The 21800-nt window shown below is 39.7% G+C and overlaps 2 long non-coding RNA genes across 3 annotated transcripts; one reads left to right on the top strand and one right to left on the bottom strand.

The window, feature by feature from the left end:
- Positions 1 to 239: 239 nt before the first annotated feature.
- On the top strand, positions 240 to 5730 carry LOC111098852. Its single transcript, XR_005369799.1, has 4 exons — positions 240 to 515; positions 1078 to 1245; positions 3791 to 3928; positions 5247 to 5730. It is a non-coding gene; the product is annotated as an uncharacterized LOC111098852 (long non-coding RNA).
- Positions 5122 to 20398, bottom strand: LOC111098851. 2 transcript variants are annotated; one of them, XR_005369800.1, is made up of 6 exons: positions 20365 to 20398; positions 19527 to 19642; positions 17869 to 17976; positions 15451 to 15518; positions 11093 to 11172; positions 5122 to 6437 (listed from the first exon to the last, which is right to left on the bottom strand). It is a non-coding gene; the product is annotated as an uncharacterized LOC111098851 (long non-coding RNA). The 2 variants fall into 2 exon arrangements; XR_005369801.1 differs by lacking the exons at positions 5122 to 6437; positions 11093 to 11172; positions 15451 to 15518 and adding an exon at positions 17025 to 17700.
- Between the last annotated feature and the right edge of the window lie 1402 nt (positions 20399 to 21800).

Here is a 21800-nt window from a genome sequence, read left to right as displayed (position 1 = left end):
GTGTCTCCCTCCCAACCCCACCCCCAGCCCCCACCCCTGTCCCGCGTCCCTACCGTGCGCCCCGGCCGCTCCGGGTCTCTCCCTCCCCACCCCCACCCCCCCGCATCCCTACCGCGGCGGCCGCAGTCCCCGGTCGGGTCCCCGTCGCTCCGCGGGAGCCCGTCCGGCCCGGGGCCGCCCCCCTGCGCCACGCGGCCGCCCACTCCCGAGCCCCCTCGCTCACCCTTCTTCCGAGAGCCTCGCCGGGTCCGTGCGACGCTAGCAAGGTGCATGCGGCAGCGGGGACAAAGTGCAGCGGTGGGGCCCGGGGGCTTCCGCGGCCGCCGGAGGGGACCGCGTCCCCAGGTGCGGGCCCAGGCCCCGGGCGCACGCGCTCCCGGGGGGACCCAGGAGGAGGGACGTCCCCGCTCGGTCCCGGCGCGCTCAGGACTTGCTTCATGGTCTCCTTTGCAGTCCCGCGTGCGTCCCGAAGGCAGGCTCCAGGTGCGCGTTAGGGACCGCGCGGACGAGCCCAGGTGTGTGAACTAGCCCGCGCCCCCCCCCCCCCCCCCGCCCCGGGACTTCCTAGTCTCGGGCAGCAAGACGTCGTGCCTGAGACACCCGAGGGAACCCAGGCTTTGAGGGGAGGTTCACCCCCGACCCGGGCCGGAGACACCGGCTTGCACTCTGGGCCTGGGGGCAGCTAAGCCTCCGCAGGTGTGGGTGTGTGGACCGTGCACCTGCAGGATGATGGTTTTTAAAGAGCCCAGGCTTATTGAGTCCTGAATCCTGCTGTGTAGAAGCAAGGACACAGTGAATTTAAGTATCCAAAATGAGGGTAAAAATGTGGGTCTCTTGACTGCCTCCACAACTAAGGAAAGGGTGTCTACTTGTAAGTTACAAGACGGTTGATTTGTGGTCACCGAGTACAGTGCAAATAAAAGGTGCCTTTCACCCTAGTAGCAAGGTACACGCATTTAAATTAATGAATGCATTCAGCACGTTTTCATAGCTCCGCTTGAATTTCAATGTCACCTTTTTTCTATATTAATGTGAGTTGTACAAACATCTAAATTCTATTATCCTAAATTTTAACAGTATGAGAAAATAGGAGCAGATACAACCAAAATGCATGGAGTTAGATACCAGGAAAGAACTTCAGCATTTCTAACTCGTGATCCCTGCTTCAAATCCTGTACCCGTGTTTTCCTCTCTCCAGTATGACATACAAATTACGGCTCTGTCTTCATTATTGACTTTTCCCAGGTATGTGAATGAACTCACTGCATCCATTTCCCCACTCCCACTCTATTGTTTGCTAGTATGACCCATCAAATATAATACACACATTCTGAAATGAATTGGCAATCAGTTCCTCTTTGTTACCAAAGAGCAAGTGATAATAAAGGGATTAACAAGTCTCAAAGAACGCAGAAACTGACCAGGTGATACATGGTTTGAAAAGACCCCAAGTATTTGTCAATCCATCTCCTTCCTCTGGAAAGAATAAATGAAATTATTACTATTTCTTGAGTTCTTACTATTTGCCAGGCATCACCTCATGTAAACCTTATAACAATAAGGGTATTGTTAATAATTATAACAATTATAATTAATAATTGTTAATACTCAATTATTTAAATAGGGTATTATTTTCCCCAATTTTCAGGGAAGGAAATAGATAAAAAAAATTAGGTAAATGTCTGTAATGGTAGAGCTAAGATTCAAACTCAGATCTAATTCCAAACCATGACTCCTACCAGTGAGCAGTAACACTTCAAATCATCCCTCCTGGGGGATCCCTGGGTTGCGCAGCAGTTTGGCGCCTGCCTTTGGCCCAGGGCGCGATCCTGGAGACCTGGGATCAAGTCCCACATCGGGCTCCCGGTGCATGGAGCCTGCTTCTCCCTCTGCCTGTGTCTCTGCCTCTTTCTCTCTCTCTCTCTGTGACTATCATGAATAAATAAAAATTTTTTAAAAAATTTTTTTAAAAATCATCCCTCCTGTATTGATATACTGTACTTACACCTCAACCCAGTTTTTCTCTTCACATTGGCTTCGGGAAATCTTAACTGCGGGAAATCTTAACTGCTAGACCTCTTCAGGACTGAGATAAGAAAGCAAAAATCTACAAACCCAGTGGCTACTGGAATTTTATTTTTTTTAAAGATTTTTATTTATGTATTCATGAGAGACAGACAGACACACACACACACACACACACACACACACACACACACACACAGAGGCATAGACACCTGCAGAGGGAGAAGCAGGCTCCATGCAGGGAGCCCCACGTGGGACTCGATCCCGGGTCTCCAGGATCACGCCCTGGGCTGAAGGTGGCGCTAAACCACTGAGCCACCCTGGCTGCCCGGAGTTTTATATTTTTAATAAATGACATTTAATTATAATATCCCATTCGAAACATGTATACATGCACGTATATAGGAAGATCCGAGATTTTTATCATAAAAGATTATATTCCAAATTTGTTCTGGGCATAAGTAAGACTTCACTATTACTCAGAACATTAACATTTAGCAGATACAAACAAATGAAATGGGACAGGATACTCTAAATTTGCATCTAGGTACATACCTAATGAGGGAATGTAGACTTAGGCTCCAAGAAAGTGTTCAAATGTGGCTGAAGGTCATGCCTGAAACCTAAATGTGGCTTTGAGATGTCATGAATAGGAAAGAAATCAATGACCAGGATGAGAATGGAAAGAGGTAATCAGAAACCATGAAGCTCTTCTTGCCAAGCTGCTTAAATATCAACCCGGAAAATTATAACAGCTTGTATTTCTTGACCACTTACTTTGCCAAGCGCCGTGCCAAATACATGGCATGCTATGCCTTTTTTAATCCTTATAATGCTTTCATGGGACAGGTGTCTTCTTCATTATTTATACCTTATAGGTGAAGAAACTAAGGTACAAAAAGATTAGCAATTTTCCCAAGCAAGTTGCACGGCAAATAATAACAGAGAACACAGATTTGAACCTACACATTCTGTTGCCAGAGCCCAAGTGTTTTACCACTCCACATACTTCCCCTACAGAATTTCCTATTGTTTTAAGAAGAATTGACATTCAGTTTAGAAGATTAGGTGACCGGGTACGCCTGACTGGCTCAGTCAGTGGAGCATGCAACTCTTGATCTTGGGGGTTCTAAGTTCAAGCCTTATGTTGGGTATAGAGATTACCTACAAATACAAAATCTTAAAAAAAAATATTAGGTGGCCATTTGGTATGGCACTTGTTTATTGTGGTAAAATGCACATACACAATATCAAATTTATCATCCCAAGCCATTTTTAAAATGTACGGTTAGTTCAGTGGAAATACATTTACGTTGTTGTGCAATCATCACTACCATCCATCCCTACAACCCTTTTTATCTTGTAAAACTGAAACACTATACTCATTAGACGATAACTCCCCATTCTCTCCTCCTCCCAGCCCCTGGCAACCACATTATACTTTCTTATCTTTATGATTTTGACTTTTCTAAGTACCTGCATATAGGTAGGATCATACAGTAATTGGTCTTTTTGGTGACTGGCTTTTTTCACTTAGCATAATGTCCTCAAGATTTATCCAGGTTGTAGCATATTGTAGAATTTCTTCCCTTGTTAGGGCGAAACAGTACTCCCTTGTATGTATGTATCACATCTTGTTTACTGATTCATCCATTGGTGGACACTTGGGTTTTAGCTATTGTGACTAATACTGCTGTACAAATATTGGTGTACAAATTGTGAGGCATCATTTTTTAAAAAACGATTTTATTTATTTATTCCTAAGAGACAGAGAGAGGAGCAGGCTCTCCACAGGGAGCCTGATGTGGGGCTCCATCCCAGTATCCCAGGATCCCAACCTGAGCTGAAGGCAGATGCTCAACACTGAGGCACCCGCGTGTCCCTGTGTGGCAACATTTTAAAGGTACATTAAAAAGAAATAAGAAGAGGGGCACCTGGCTGGCTCAGTTGGAAGAGTGTGTGACTCTTGATCTCAGGGTTGTGAGTTCAAGCCCCATGTTGGGAGTGGAAATTACCTTTTTTTTTTTTTTTAATTAATTACTTTAAAAAAAAAGATGAAGAGAAAAAATGGAAGCCAACATTTATTTAGCACCTACTATGTGTTCAGCATTGTGTCACATGCTTCCTACAAATGATCTCAATATATGAAAGCTTATAAGATAACCTTCCTGTCATATGTTAATTCACTCTGCCAGATGGTGGCCGAAGTCCCATCATTAGATATCAGCAGAGAGAAATTTCACTTTCACTATACTTTACTTAGCCATTATGTTCAGTTTCATTTGAGGGTGTTCCTCAGATTCTTTCCTGAGAATGGGCTTTAATAGCGATAGGTGGGTAGTGGCCCTGAGTGCACTAAAAAATGGCCAAGTAAAAGGAGGATGGAAAAAGTCGCCCCCCTCAGGAAGGAAAGCTCATCAAAACAGAGAAGGGCAGCCCGGGTGGCTCAGTGGTTTAGCGCCGCCTTCAGCCCAGGGCCTGATCCTGGAGACGTGGGATCGAGTCCTAGGTCCGGCTCCCTCCATGAAGCCTGCTTCTCCCTCTGCCTGGGTCTCTGCCTCTCTCTGTCTCCTATGAATAAATAAAAATCTTTAAAAAAGAAGAGAAAGGAAAGCCAAGCCAGGCCTTATTAGCCTCGCATGCACAGGCTGGTTCTGCTTGTAAACTTACCCCAGCTGGAAGGGCAAGAGCAGCCGAGGCCCTTCCACCATATGCTGGCGTGGTGAGCAAGCCTGTAAACACACATTACAGTCTCACAAAGGCTTTTCAGACCCAGCCGGAGGTGCCCTGGTCCCCGAGTAGGCCAGGCTACCCTTTACCATCTTCAACACTGCGTTTGACCTGCCAATGCCGTTTACACACACAACACATACTTTTTCTTTTTTTTTTTCTTTTTTTTTTTTTTTTTCTTCATTAGCAGGCTCCATGCAGGGAGCCCGATGTGGGACTCGATCCTGGGTCTCCAGAATCACTTCCTGGGCTGAAGGCAGTGCTAAACCACTGAGCCACCCAGGCTGCCCCACAACACATACTTTTAACTACACACACATAACCCGTTTCTCGCCGCCCCCCCCCCCACCTCCTCAGGGACAGGAATTGTGTCTTCTGTTTTCCTTTTACTCATCTTTTGTTCAGTCATACAGGATATGCAATCAAGTAACAACTGTCTCTTGGACTTCCTAGCCTGATAGTTGGGATGTTGTCCTCTGTTAATCTTGCAGCGGCAAGAAGAGCTCCTGGCTGAGGCCAGTGCCCAGAATGAGGCGGGATCTGTGCTCTGCCCCAAAACTCAGACCCTACCGGTGATCATCAACATTCTCTGGAGACAGTAATGGAGAGCTAAATTTTCACTCCTGGCACCACGACTTACTCGGCTGTGGGATCACTTCTCTGTGACAGTTCTCTTTTCTGGAAATGAGGTTAATGATACCTACCTCTCGTACAGCACAGTGAATCTAGACAACGAGAGTGTACTGTAATCATCAGACTTGCTAAGAGACTGGAATTTAATCATTCCATGATTAGAAAGAATAATTAGGTGAGGTGATGAAGGTGCTAATTGTTGATCCAGTGGCAATCGTATTACAATGTGAGTGTGTCAAATTGACATTTTGTACTATTTAAATATATGCAATGTTACAGGCCAAATATATTGTAATGACAAAAAGTAATAAAAATACCCACCTCACAGGGTTGCTGAATGGATTAAGTCAAGTTCTTTCTACCTCAGTACTTTTGACATTTGGGGCTAAGGTGACCTCTGATGCAGGGGCCTGTCCCAGAATGTTTAGCAGCACCTCTAGCTTCTACCCACTGCATGCCGCTAGAGCTAGCCACCCCGCCACCACCCAAGTTGTGACAACCAAAACCGTCTCCAGAGATTGCCAAAACCCCTGGAGAGTGGGGAGGGCAAAATTGCCCCTGGTTGAGAAGCCCTGGCTGAAATTACTTAAATATGATGTATGTAGCATACTTATATACAATGCATAAAGGATTTCAAACTGAGTAAGCCCTCGATGAACTTTAGAAATTATTGTTACATGTCACTGGTGATGCATCGGAAATCAGTATAGCATTGCAATAGAAAATACTGCAGAAAACTGAACTCCCTGAGATTATCTGAATTCTCAGGAACATTGCATTGCCTCATTCCCTCTCCTTTGCTGGTATTTAGATGAAATGAAAAGTGGGGTGGGGGAGGATTCAGGTACCCTCCCAACTATAAGATAATTTTGATCTTGAGCAGAACTAGAAATGACATTTAAAAGCTCTGTTTTTCAGTTCCTCCAATTTTCAGCTCATCACCCATGTTATATTCTTAACAACTGTGTCCAGATGGAAGTTGGCACCCTGATGGGTCTTCTGTAAATTGAAGGGACTTCCTCATAAAGGAAATCTTGAAGATCCTCAATCTGTATAAAATGAGCACTTATTAATGTTATTAATAAACTGGAACGATTATGAACAGTATTTTGAACAATTTTTCACGGATATAAAAGCGAATAAATTCTGGGGTTTTCTAAGACTGCTGTTCATGAAAAGTTTCATTATTTATAATATGAATAAATTATATTCACTTTTCATTTTCCCGCCGAAGCTTTTTTAGAAACAAGAGAATGTATCACATCAGATATCATGCTGAAAGCTATATGCTATCTATAGAATTAAAACTATGGTTTTGCATATATGGACTGTAAGAAGACAAGTAATGGCTTTTTTCTGCAGATGAATTCTACACTAACTTACATGTTACATGGAAGGGTTGCATTTGAAAAAGCAGTAGAGTACAGTAAGTAGTTACTTAAAGCTATTTTTTCCCAAACAGATAATTTATAATAACAACGTGTAAATAAAGAAGACTTGTGAAATGAAGAATAAGAGAGACTCAGTGGGAGACTGTCATTGCATCTATGGACTAAAAGAAACCGTGAATGTCTCAGCCCTCAGAGTCCAATAGGTTGCACTATTCCCACTGTCTGATATTGTTTTTAAAGATTTTATTTATTTATTCATAGAGACACAGAGAGAGAGAGAGAGGCAGAGACACAGGCAGAGGGAGAAGCAGGCTCCATGCAGGGAGCCCGATGTGGGACTCGATCCAGGGTCTCCAGGATCACGCCCCGGGCTGCAGGCGGCGCTAAACCGCTGCACCACCAGGGCTGCCCCCACTGTCTGATATTTGATAGAAGTTGATACATAGGTTCATCTGGAAATAAAAGCCACCCTCCCTTCACCCCAATCTTGGAAGAGTTTGCCATTGAAAGGCTTGTAGAATTGCCATTGACTGACAACCCAGGCAGTATTTTTAGATCTAATTTTTTTCAGAAATGTTTATTTTATGGTCATTTCTTATACTGATTCATGATTAACACTAAGGACACAACATGACGTCAATTATTCAAGGGAAGTTCTGTTCAGCCCGGGAAGCTAGGACTTGAAAATTCCCAGGTTCCGATTTGCTTTAACCAATCCTGCATAGACAGAGTCTATGAGATCTTATTCTCTTAGGACACTGTGCTGGTCATTTATTGATCTTCAAGCTCCATACGATGGGTGAAACTACAGTGATTGAACACCAATTCCTGGTTCAGTGACGATGGCAAACTAGCAAATGGCCAGCACAGCACCAGTTTCAAAAATAGAGCCAGAATTTGAATGAAGCTTTAGAGCTGAGCACTTCATCACCACATTGAGTGTGTAAACCGAACCATATAGGATTATTTTAAGAGGAGCTGCCTTTTACAGTTTGTCCATTTGCTTCTCTGTTTAGGTGAAAACAAGTACTTATCACAAAGGAGTTTTCGGTTTTGCTTTTTTTTCCTTTTTTTTTTTCTTCATTTATTCAGAATTCATTGAAAGGACCATTCATGATAGGAATGTAAAGTTGGTGGGACGCCTGGGTGGCTCAGTCCGTTAAGCAGCTGTCTTCAGCTCAGGTCCTGATCTGGGGGTCCTGGGATCAGGGGCTTCCTGTTCAGCGGGGAGTCTACTCCTCCCTCTGCCCCTCCCCACACTCATGCACTGGCCCACACTCTTTCTCTCTCTCTCTAGTGAATAAATAAAATCTTTAAAAAAAATAAAAATTTTACAAAGGAATATAAAGTAGGTAGGTATCCATGGGGAGGGAAGGACCAAGGAAAATCTTTTCTTCTCCTTTTCTTTTGAGATCCAACAGAAACTTTCATGAATTGGGATGACCCTGACTGAAATGCTCAAATATGCATGCCAAGGAGCGTGCCCGAGGAGAACGTGACACACCATGAGAGAAAAAGGTTAATGCCAGCCAGGGCTTACTGCTTGGCGGGAGATGAGCCACTTTGCAGATGAAACTGGAAGGCTGACTTTATGCACCCAGTGTGGAATGCTGGGTAGGCTCTCAAAACTGAAGAAGGAACTTCAAAAGTCCAACTTATGAAAAAGCTCCTGGACTTCTTGTTAACTTCAACATTAAAAGTTAAAAAAGACATGTGACCTTATTTGCATCTCAAGAAGTAGGTGAAAAGAGACAGACAAGTTGCATATGTGTGTTTGCATGAGCATTGAATAAAAGCTTGGAGGGATATGTGTCATCATCAGTTTATGCCACAAATTTCTAAACATTTAAAGTATTTTTGCAGAACAAACAAAAGTAAAGTGAAGTAAAGTGGCTTTCTGACTCCATTCCACAAATGTTTTTGGAAAGCCTATAGTGTTCCAGCTCTTTGCCAGGAAAAGTGAACAAGACAGAATTCTGTTAGAACTTTCTAAGGGCTTCTTGGATCTTAAATTGCTACTCAGACTGACAAAGCAAAGCATTAGTTGCCTGAGCCCAGAGGAAATGACCAGCATCAATGTTTCTGTCATTTATTCTGGATTCTCTTTGGTCCTGAAAAATCTACAATAACTCCCTAAATCTCTTTCACCTCTCTTTCTTTTGCCCTCACCACAGGCCTGCATTCTTTCCCCATTCCTGGTTTTAAGACTGAAAAACAACATCTTCTCAGAGATCATTATGTCTAGTCACAAAGACACCCTGTGAGGAATAGAAAAAAAATACTTCCATCAAGTTATTTTAAGCGTTTGACTCACAATTGGCTCAGGCCACCAGTAGTTCATTAGAAGATACTATCCTGATAAATCCTAGGAGTTTTACACATCTCTTTACATGTCTAATGTAAGTGCCACAAGCATTCTATTTTTTGCATGTTAAGAGCATTAATTTCCTTTTTTTTTTTAAGAGCATTAATTTCTAAAACACAAACATATAAAATAAAACACAAATTTTAGGGCAACCCAGGTGGCTCAGGGGTTTAGCACCACCTTCAGCCCAGGGCGTGTTCCTGGAGACCCGGTTCGAGTCCCACATCAGGCTCCCTGAACAGAGCCTGCTTCTCCCTCTGCCTGTGTCTCTGCCTCTCTCTGTCTCTCATGAATAAATAAATAAACTCTTTTAAAAAACACACAATTTTTAAAACTCTTTCTTGGCAATTTTTTCCTTAAAAAAAAAAATCAAATACTAAAAGCTTCCAAAATGGGAGTGTCCCAGTCCTCTATTTCTCCAGAAGACTGTGCAAATTCCTCACTCCTCTCAGAGTCCAGGGAGAGGCCCTGTGAGAAGCAGCAGGTTCTCAAATCTCTGTCAATGCAAATGTCAATCCCCCAAAGCAAAGCTCGAGCTCCACTCTTCATTCCCTCTGGGCCCACAGGGTACTCATCAGGTTTACTGTCAGACAACCTGCATGCTCTCCACACTACTGGGGAACAGAAACCTTGAACCTTGCTGCACCTGCTAGTGCTTGGCACTGTGAGAACCCAGTAACTGACAGCTCCCTGGAGGCCAGCCAGGCAGGGTGGAACACCCAGTCCCACACAGCAGGCTCATCGCCCGGCTCACAGCCAGCCACCGGCTGCAACCGTGCAGCTCTATTTTTCAAGACCCACTTTGGTCAGGATTCTACTTGTCTGTAGGAATTCCTTTTGTTAGACACCTATTAAATAATAAAGCTAATGAGTCTTGAAAATTATCTGTCTGGCCTAAAACAGGGCAGGGGAAAAACAGCCTATTTGATTATTAACATTTTATCTTGCTGGCTTTCAAAAAGTGAAGATTTTTTTTTTTAAGTTGCAAAATAGATTTAGATTTAAAGATGGGAGAAAAAGTGTAGACCTCACTTCAAGGGTAGATCTGAATGTATTCTCACACAAACCCAAACGAATTTGAGGCTTGTAACAATCTGTAATAATCTCAATCTGAAGAAAAATGGGCTATTTTCTGGAATCTGTTTCTGTTCGCTAAGAGTTAATTTTAAGATAGTTTCATTTGGCTGTGTAAGAAAACAAACCCTAGATCATCTCATTTTCAAATTTATCTTCTATCAGATAGTATGGCACAGGGGGTTAGAACTCTTCCACTGGGAGGTGAGATTTCTTCATTTGTAAAATGGGGGAAACAAGAATTTCCATTACATAGGACTATTATGAAAATTAAATGAGTTCATATAAGGAATAAAATTAATGCATTGCCTGACAAAGAATAAATGCTCAATAAATATGTGTGTGCTTCAAATTTCACATCCTCACATTAGTGATTTACTGAAGGCTAAACTGGTCCTTCCATGTTGTTGTTGTTTACAAGAAAGAATGCAATGTGTATGGGATGATTTTTTATGACTTTTTAAATGCGCATCTCCTCAACCAGTTTTCATTTTTGTTTATGTAGTTCTTTCAAAAGAAGGGGAAACTAAAACTCAACAATAAGAAAACAAACAGCCCAATTTAAAAAATAAGCCAAACATCTGAACAGATACTACACCAAAGAAGATATACAGATGGCCAATAAGCATATGAAAAGATGCTCATCATCATTTGCCATTAGGGAATTGCAAATGAAAACAAGCGTTTAGATACCACTAATCACCCTTTGGAATGGCTAAAATCCAAAAAACTGACAATCCCAATCACTGGTGAGGATTGCTGGTAGGAATGCAAAATGGTATAGTTCCTGGGGAATGAAGTTGGCAGTGTCTTACAAAGCTATCTATATATAGTCTTACTATATAATCTAGCAATCATACTTTGAGGTATTTACCAAACTGATTGGAAAACTTCAGTCCACACAAAAATCTCCATGTGAATATTTACGGTGATTTCATTCACAATTGCCAAAACCTGGAAGTAAACAAGGTATACTTCAATCAGTGAACGGATAAACAAATTGTGGTACATCTACAAAGTGGAATACTACTCAGTAAGGAATTAACTTTTTTTTTAAGGATTTATTTATTTCTTTTAGAGAGAGAGCATGCAGGAGCAGGGGGAGGGGCAGAGGGAGAGGTAGAGAAAGAATCTCCAGCAGACACCAGTGGGCACAGAGCCCCAGGCGGACCCAATCTCAGTGAGACCATGACCAGAGCCACACTCAAGAGTCAGATGCTCAACCTACTGAGTCACTCAGGACCCCCCAAAAGGAATGAACTGTTAAGCCATGAAAAGACATGAATGAATGTAAATGTGTATTGCTAGTGAAAGAAGCCAATGTGAAAAGCCTACATACTGTACGATTTCAATTACACATATTTTAGAAAAAAATACAACTACAGGGAGAGGTTAACAGATCAGTGATTGCCAGGAGTTTGGGATGAGGAGGGGGTTAAATCGTGTGAAAATTAATAAAATCACCTGGAACAGGGAGCTCTCATGCCCCTAACACTCCTCTTCAATTACAGACCCAAACAGGAGGAGGCTTACCTGGCATTCCTCACAGGAAGAAGTCGATACTTTATTACCCTATCCAGAAGAAGAAAGATTTTCTCCTTGTTCAGCAACAGCCCAGCCAATGAGAGACTATCAAAACATAGCCAATGAAAAGCCACTAAACTTGGAACTCCCAGTTTAGTCTAATGGACATTTTGTTTATTATAGGCCCTCCCAACTCCCCCGTCAACCTCTCTCACACCCCACCCCTGCCTTTCCTCTATAAAAGTGGACTCCAGGCTTGCCTATGGTTTTGCCATAGGCCGGAATGTTCTGAATTGCCATTCTTAATTATGCCCCCATAAACTATTTTACCGGTAAAATAACTGACAGTTTTATTTTTAAGGTTGACAATAGGTAAAGCACAAGGAATATTTTTAGGGGAGTAAAGCTATTCCAAACGTGAATTTTTTAAAAAATCATTTAGGAGATGGGGGATGCAGAGGAACTCCAGGATGGAATGCAGAATGTGACAAGAGAATCTAAATATATTACAAATATATGAAACAACCTCACTGGAAGGAGTGGGAGGAAAAGGCTCTGGACTAAGTAACTCTGGAAATGTGTGGAGTACATAAAACTGACAGTAGAAGAGCCAACATGAAGTGCACCTCTGGCTGATAAAATATCCCCTGGGTACCGATTAACAATTTTGAAAACACTATGCACGTATCATGGAAATGAAAAATTAAGCAAACAGACAGTGGAGGGTGGAAGTCAGGTTTCTTACTGTTGGAGTGGGAAGTTACAGATAAGCAAGGGGAAGAGGTTAGAATGATCCCTGTGGTCATGAATTAGAATTAGAGACAGCAGTACAAACTCACGCTCAGCTTAATAAAGATACAGATGCTTACGTGTGGAAATATTTATAGATGTGTGTAAACACAAAGTCAGTACACATGCATATATTTTCTTGCTCTGTCAGCTGAGACAGCCTAGAAGCAAGGACATCTCAGTGGCAAGCAATATACACCCTAGCACCCAGATCTTGGTTTGTAATACTATTCTCCTTAATAGTAGAAACCAGAATTACTTTTAGGACTGAGGCAGGAAAAGTACAAGATGAGCATGGAGCATCTTGTAGTGCCAGAAAGGAAGTGCTTAAAACAACAACAACAAAATACAATGATGGGGGGGTGTATTTCAAAAGGACATAAGAGTCACATATAAAAACCCCAATGGTCAAAGCCGGAACAATTTGTCAATAAAATAATTATAAATCAATTGTTATCATAAAATAATATCCACAAGTCCATGCTGACATTAACAAATAATTGAATAAACTAACAGGGGAAAACAAACAAATTTCTTACACAGAATTCAAATAATTTATGAAGATACTTCACTCTCAAGGAGGTGGAGCTCAACTCTTTACTCCTCTTAAGTGTGGACTATACATGATGACTTCCTTCCAGGGAGCACAGTACTGAGGGGAGAAAAGAGTAACTTTACTAAGAAGTAACCTGACCAATATAATCTCAGTCGAAAAAAACAAACAAATCCCAAACTCTCAGTCTTCCAAAATAAGGAAAAACTGAGAAGCTGTAACAGCCAAGCAGACATGAAAACTAAATATAGTGTGTTATCCTTGATGAGAACCTGGAGTGGAAAAGGATCATTAGGTAAAAACTTGGGAAATTTTAATAAAGTATAGACTTCAGTTAATCATAATTTATTAATATTTGTTCATGAATTGTGACAAATGTACCATACTAATGCAGGCTGCTCATAATAGTGGAAACTGAGTATGGGGTATACAGGACCTCTCTGTTGTATCTTCACAATTTTTCTGCAAATTTAAAACTGCTTTAATATAAAAATTTTAATTTGTATTTAAAAATTAAAGAAATATTTTTACTGATCTGTGGCACAGTTTCCATGTTACAACAAATTATTAACAACTTGAATAATATTTAATAAGGACACGTGGGTGGCTCAGTTCGTTAAGTATCCAACTTGGTTTCTGCTCAGGTCATGATCTCATAGGTCCTGAGCTTCACCAGCCCCCAAACTCAGTTGGGAGTCTGGAGTCTGTTTGAAGAGTCTCTCTCTCTCTCTCTCTCTCTCTCTCTCTCTCTCTCTCTCTCTCTCTCTCTCTTCCCCCATCACACTCCCTTGCTCTCTCTCTAGATATTAAATAAATAAATAAATCTTTAAAAAATAACATTTAATAATAATGTCTCAAGCCAAGTCAGATCCCTTTATCTCATATTTAGCATTTTCAAAGTTAATACCCTTTACATTTATTATTCTCAATTAATTATTTTTTTTGCAAGGGTGACCATAGGATCCAGGTCTCAGAACACAAAACTTCACAAGTCTGGAAAAGTGGCTTCAAATTGGGTTACTCCATGACCTTAAAAAAAACTTCCTACCACCAGTGGGAGATAAATCATGTAAAAACCAAGGGCCAATGAATATTCCTTTAAAATAAATCAAAGCTAAAACAAACAAACAACAAAAAAAAAAACCTCTACTAAATTTCTTCGATCTCACAAAAGTTCACAAGAAAAAAAAAATCTTCATGTTCCTGTGTCAACTCAGGACCATCAAAATTGTCTGCAATTATTCAATAATCCTGTAGCTATACTAAGAAGATGGAATTCTTCAATCACCCCAAAGTTTCAAGATAATACTAGCTACTCACTATAAAAGTTGTAGGACTTAAAAATAAAAGTGAATTTGCCCACAGGGTAGTAACACACTTTTGCTCCCATTGTATTGTGTAAAAACCATTTGGATTTTTAAAAAAATTATTAGATTAAAACATGCAATTTTAAGGATCTATTCTCTCTTTTCTCTGGGAAAATATTTTAAATAATTCTATTCAATCCATGAAATTCCCTTCCCACTCTCTTATTCCTATACTGTGGTTACTGTTACTGATTTTCAGCTTTAAATGTTTCCATGGATTGCAGTGAACTGACAAAGAGCTGTCACATTTCACTCAAAAAAAGTATTCTGGAAATAGCTGCTCAGCCATAGCTTTTACAACCCTGTTGGAAAATGTATAGTAACACGTTTCAAAAATAATATTTTTCTTTGTGGATCCACTAATATTAGAAGACATTGAAGCACATGCATCTTTGTTCCTCACTTGGTTGTACCTGGCTTGTTTTCCAATCTGAATCAAATCCACCTGTATATCCAGGACAAACTAAATGCAAGGAATTAGTGTGGAGTCCCTAAAGTGCTTAAGCCTTTTATGTGTTTTTCTCTCGTTTAACTCTCTCAGTATACTTACGAGATCATTATTATTATGCCATTCTACTCTTAAGGAAAATCAGTTTCAAAAGAATCTTTAACATACTTATCTATAGCTTTACATCTAGTACAGGTAGTCCTGGATTAGATCGAGCCGATCTCAAGACCATGTCCCTTCACTACATTGTCATGGGATAAAATGTTATTCAGTGAACCAAAATCATTGAGAATAGGAAATTGTAGAATTAATTTCCTTTATATTTTTAACAAGAGATCCTAATGAAGAAGAGAAATTTTTTTAAGTTTTTACTGTGTGATACCTGTGAAATCATTTAAACTAGAAAATTCAACTGGGCTCTTAGCATCACAGATTTCTGGCATTTAGCAAAAAAGGATTCTGTGTGGTTGTTCCCTTGAGTCCCAAGAAGTCCATGCTATAGAACAAAGGGTAAGTAAAGAGAGGATTAAGGAAAAATATCCTCTTGTCACCTTTTCCGGTTGATGGGGCACCTCTCATCCAGAAATTCAGGCCAGAGCTCAAACCAATGTTGCAGGGCCTGTGAATGGCAGAAAGGGTAAAGGCTGAATGATGAGTATGGAGAGTAATGGAAGTTTCTTGCACTTGAGCATGGAATTCCATGTCTTCTGTATATAAGGACATGGACAGGGTTTTGTTTTGTAACACTGCACAGAAATATGTAAGTTTACAGCTTTTAAAAAAAAAGACAAAATTTAAATTCTTTTTATAATCCTTGCTAGGGTTGGGACTGCATTGCTTGCTATATAATTTTTTTTTAAATATTTTTTCCTTATTTATTTATGATAGTCACAGAGAGAGAGAGAGGCGCAGAGACACAGGCAGAGGGAGAAGCAGGCTCCATGCACCGGGAGCCCAACGTGGGATTTGATCCCGGGTCTCCAGGATCGCGCCCTGGGCCAAAGGCAGGCGCCAAACCGCTACGCCACCCAGGGATCCCCACAGCTATATAATTAACAGAGTTTTGCACACAAATACATATGTATTTTCAAATGCCTATTAGCCAAGTATATGTACTTCCTACTTAACTAGAAAGTGCTGGTCATTAAGTCATTCATTATGAGAACCACTCTTCAGGCATATTTATGCATATGCAAACTATTGTTTATATATATTTTTTAAGATTTTATTTATTTATTCACAAGAGACACACAGAGAGATGCAGAGACACAAGCAGAGGGAGAAGCAAGTTCCTCGGATGGAGCCCAGTGTAGGAATCAATCCCCAGTCCAGAATCACACCCTGAGCCAAAGGCAGACTCTCAACCACTGAGCACCCAGCACCCAGCCCTGTTGTTTGTCTTTAGGTTTTTTATAAAACCATCTTCATTTTTTTCTGTAAAATTCTATACTGATAACATTTGCATATTAATAGTTCAGTTATACTGGATCTTAAACATTTTCATGTGCTACAGTTAAATTGTAGGATGACAAAATGCTTTTAACTCTTGATACATTTAAAATTTTATAGGTGAAAAATGAGAATATGAAACATATATGGGTATGAGGTTATTCATTTAGCAATTTCCTTCCAGTTACTAAAAAAACTTTAGTGCTATTACAGATTTTTTAATGTTTTTAATGTATAATAAAGTTTAGATAACTGTAAATAAATAATATACTTCAGATTATTGATAAATCTGACAAATAATCTAATGTTTTAAGTTTTCACGCATTTAATTATCTCTTAGGAATGATTTTTGTGAAGGGCATTTCAGAATCACCTATATCTTGTATAAATTAATTAATTCTACTTTACCACTCCTTGGTTCCTGACGCATCTCTATTCCTGCTTCTTGAACCACTGATATTGTGGGAATATGTCAAATCCCTCAGGTTTATGGGAATAGAAGAAAAGCTTGATATCTGATGTTTAAATAACCAAATTTTCTTTCTTTTTTTTTTTTTTAATTTTTATTTATTTATGATAGAGAGAGAGAGAGAGGCAGAGACCTAGGCAGAGGGAGAAGCAGGCTCCATGCACCGGGAGCCCGACGTGGGATTCGATCCTGGGTCTCCAGGATCGTGCCCTGGGCCAAAGGCAGGCACTAAACCACTGCGCCACCCAGGGATCCCCCAAATTTTCTTTCTTACTACTGAGTTGTCACAAGTAACTGAGTTCTCTTTATTTCTTCTTCTCCTTTTCATTATAAAATAGTTTTATAGAAAAGAATAGGTTTATATTAATATAGCAAGGAAGGGCCTGAAACACACCATTCTACTAACTAGTCTAAGAAAATGAGATTATATCAGAAACAAATACATACATACATTTCAAAAAGTAAACAGTAGTAATTCCAATAATGAGTCCACGCTTTTAGGCATGCCTGATTTCTATGCACTGTATTAGGAGGAGGATCACAGAAATACCAATTCATGTATTTATGTAGCTCAGTGGGAGTACCTCTAAACCAGGCAAATTTAAGCTCTACTAATAGCAGAGAATTATTTAGTGTTGATACCAACTTTAAACCCTGCAGCCATGAATTCCAAATATTTTTGGAATCTTCATTATTTTTTAGCCCTAGCCTAGTTTCTAGAAATAAGTTATTCTGATTCTCATCAAGTGTTCATCCTTGTTACTCAATCAGAAGAGTCACAGAAAACACAGTTCTCATTATGCATCTCATACACAGTACAGGGAAATGGGCAGTCAGTCAGTGAGAATGAGTACTTCTTCTCCCCAGTGTCTAGTTCTTTGATCTGACAAGTGTAAAACAAGTAAAAGTTAAATTATAGACATTAAATTAGAAGTTAATATTAACTTTCAATTTTATTTTCTAATAATATTCTGACCACATTAAAATATTGGAATAAAGGCATTATATTTATATACAGTACCTTTGGGGCATATAATTAAATTTAACTCACTTCGGTAAATACATTTATCAGGTGTCGACCATCTGTGAGGGCCTCTCACATAGAAAGTCAGAGGGTCCTTGGGCCAGGCCTTAAATGAGGCACAGTTCCACAGATATGCTGATAAGACAGAAAGAAGATAGTCACTGGTCAACGTTAAACCTGTGTCCTGTTACCAGACTACATCAACCTAAGTATACTATGAGTTCAGTTTTTTAGAAATCTTATGATCAACTTACTAACAACACAGTTCCTTTGGTGACTGTCATGGGAATGTGTGTGTTTTAATTGATCTGCTTGCCTAATGCAACATTTAAAATACAACCATAATTTTGTCACCCTGCCATTTCTTCAGTTTTTAATATACTGAAGTCCTCAAAAAAAAATGCAAATGGCCTTGGCTTTTCTGAATATCTGACAAACTCTGCAGGGCATCAAACTAATCTCTGAGGACAAAACACAGTCTCTGCTTTCAAAGAGCTTATTGTCAGCAGAAAAAAAAAAGAAATAAAAATGAAAATACCTAGTATAGATGATAGGATAAGATAAGAGTCATTCTACAAATATAAATAGCCATGAGACTCAATGGCACCAAAGGTCATTTCCAGGTTAGAATTAGAATGTCTTCCAGAGGACATGTCATTGAAGACGGATCTTGAAAGACAAGGAGCCACTGACAGTAAGAAATGAGAAAGACATAAGCAAAGAGATGCTTATTTAGGAACGGCACTGTTGGGGTGGTGTGTGGAAAGTAGAGAAGGAAGTGAACATGGGAAATCAGATTGGAACCATGTAGTTTAGGGTCACAAATGGCAGTAGGTGACTCGTACTATCATCACTGGCAAAAAGGAGTCAGTATGGGGTTTTGACAATGGAAGAACATCAGTGCATTGTATTTTGAGAGGATTAAACTGGAATAAATATACACTGTGGCTCGACAGAGCAGGAAGAGATGATATGGGGACTGGTAAGGAGGAAGCCACAGCAACCCTCAGCCTGAGGGTTCTTCACTGTGCCAACCAGAAGAATTTCCTTTTTCCTGAGTCCTGAAGACCCTTTCCTTATATTCTCCCTCCACCTGCTTCCCAAGCTATAAGCTACCTCGGGGGGATAATCAAAAGCAACACTTTATTGTTCACCGTTTTAAAAAAACTCCTTATTGAGACCAGGGGGATCCTTCCTTCATCAAAGGTAAGATTTTTCTTCCTCATCCAGCTTAGTCCTTCTAGAACAACCAGATCTTATCCCATAACATATTCATCACACACCGTCAGGAAATTCAACACCAATTCACAATACCAGGAAGCATTTAGTCTGAGACAACTAAGTGACAAACATTATTGCTTCCATTTGCTCAATAGAGTTAGATGTGAAGAGTCACTCAAGTCAAGGTTTTTTTCCCCATTGAATGAATGAGGAACAGAATTAGGACTTCTGAGAAATGAGATTATTTTTCTAGTTCCTAGTTTTTCCTTTTACAGTTTTTTTCAACTTTTTTTCAATTTTCTACATGATCCCCTGGCTGATTCAGTAACTGGATTAAAGTTAAGATGAGTTGATACCTGTGTGATAACAGCTAAAGCTTATAAAGCACTCACTGTGTGCCAGCAGTGTTCCAAGCACTATGCAGAATTTTGTTTGACAGGTTAAAAATAAAAAAAGATTCTTACCAATGAGGTTCACAATGAGGAGAAGTAAGAAAGAATTCCCAGGACATGGAATAAGCAGTATGAAGATTTATCCTCCCCATGAGAGAACCTATTCATTTTCTCATCTGCTCCTACACCTTCAGAACAAAGGCGTTATTCAAGGAGGGAAGGCAAAATTCCAAGCTGCCGCTTGACTTCTGATTTAACAAAGGTTACATGCAAGCTGTCGTGAGCTGTTGAATTACATCGTTTATGATACCATCTAATGTTTTGAAAAGGATGTTTTACTATTGATTAAACAAATTTAAAGTTGCAAGAGAAAACATCTTAATATACCTACTAAAATTATATTTAGACATTGCTGGGGTGTACAGTTCTGCACTGGGATTTCCTTCAATTATATAGACTCATTATTTGATTAATACACTGTAAACTATGCTTAACAACTGTGCATATTGAAGTAATGTCCAAATGGCTGTATTAAGATACATATGCAAAATAAACACATAAACATATCCATAACTAAATTAGAAGACCAATATAAAATGAGTCTAATTAATCAGTATTACCCAAACTAAGAGAGGGCACTTTGGTCATATGGCCTCAAAATATAAAGAACATTCATATTTTCAATACAATCATTGATTCAAAAATGATTAAAAATTCAAATAATTTCACTTGGAAGTCATTTATTAGGCCAAATGTATCTATTAAAAATTATAACTTCTACTTAGATAAATTGCTTCAAAATAGAATAATTAAAGAAACAAAATAACCTGCTTTGTAAATATTTCAGAGAAGTGTTTAGTTTGAATCAACGTGAAGAAGAGATGCTTTCATTTTCTTCTCTCTTACTCACCTGCCCTCTGGTGGCAAAAGAGAAAAGTGAAAAGTAAGGAAGCTTCCCCTGTAGTGAAAAAAAGCACATTTTACGATGAGAAATGTGTATTGTTATAAAATTTTTGAAAGCCACATTAATTTGCCATATTATCCTGCCACTCACATAGGAGTTAAAAAGCATAAAAAATAATGTTTTTAACTTGGGAAATATTTCACTATTTAACATAGTCCTGATGAACTGCATTAAAGTAAGTATACAAATATCTGAAAATGTCAGAATAGGGCGGGGGGCGGGGGGAATTGTGTCATGGACTGGCAGTTCCACCGGTGGTATTTATAACTGACTGAATGACCACATCCAAAAGGGTCTGATCACTAGTCACCATATAGAGGCCAGGATAATGGTGAATAAGGGTGGTCTGCTGGGTTTTAGCTCTAGTCCTTTCTAAGTAACAAGACCATTGATGCTGAGAATGAAGCTCAGTGAATTCCAGTTCATAAAGATCTCAATAGTCTGGAAGTTGAAATTTTTACCAAGACAAAATAAAACAGGAATTACTATGTAGGTCTGAAAGTTTGCAAGAGCCTCCTGAACACAGTAGTTCAGGTTCGAGGAAGAGACCTTGACATTTCCCTCATTAGGAAACCCAAAGGAAGTTTACCATGTGATGCGGTGCCAAAAGGTTAACAATAAGTGCCTTCCCTGAGTGCTGAGTGTGGACCAGATCTCCCCTGAACACTTCACATATATTACAAAATCCCAAAATAATGCAAATTTACATTTGTGAACGGCTCATTTATTGCCCAGCTCTCTCGTTCTTTAAAAGGGATGAGCTACAATTCATTTTCTGGAAAAGGAGTTTTAAGGATTAAGAAATGACAGTCTCTCTGTACAACTTTATACAAACTTAAATTTTGTATAAGCGTTAAGTTTTGATGTCTTTACTATTGTGCTTACTATGAAAATATGGACTCTTTAATCACACAGTTAGCCCTGCATTTTGGGTAACTGGAATGTTTAGACCCATTTATTGTCCTTTTAAAAAGATTTAGTATACATATAGAAACATATGCAATTCAGCGTAATGACTTTTTACAAAGGGAATTCAAGTTCTACCACCAGATCAAGAAATAGGGTGTCCTGGCAAATCAGAAGCTTCCTTCCTGGCTCCTCTCAATCTTCATCTCCTCTCCAAAGAAACTGCTACTTTGATTCCTACCACCATAGGTTTATGTGGCCTGAATATCACATAAATGGAGCTCTACAGTGTGATCTCTTAGACGTGTGGCTTCTTTCACTCAAATTATGTTTGTGGGGTTCATCCATGTTGTTGTATGTAAAAGTAGTCTCTTCATTTTCATTGCTTCATAGTATCCCACTGTATGTGTATATTAATAAAATCATCCATTCTATTCCCAACAAACATTGGGATTGTTTGCAGTTTTTGCATATCT

This window comes from Canis lupus, chromosome 14, assembly GCF_011100685.1.
Source record: "Canis lupus familiaris isolate Mischka breed German Shepherd chromosome 14, alternate assembly UU_Cfam_GSD_1.0, whole genome shotgun sequence".
Lineage (NCBI taxonomy): Eukaryota > Metazoa > Chordata > Mammalia > Carnivora > Canidae > Canis > Canis lupus.
This window is presented reverse-complemented; position numbering and strand designations above follow the sequence as displayed.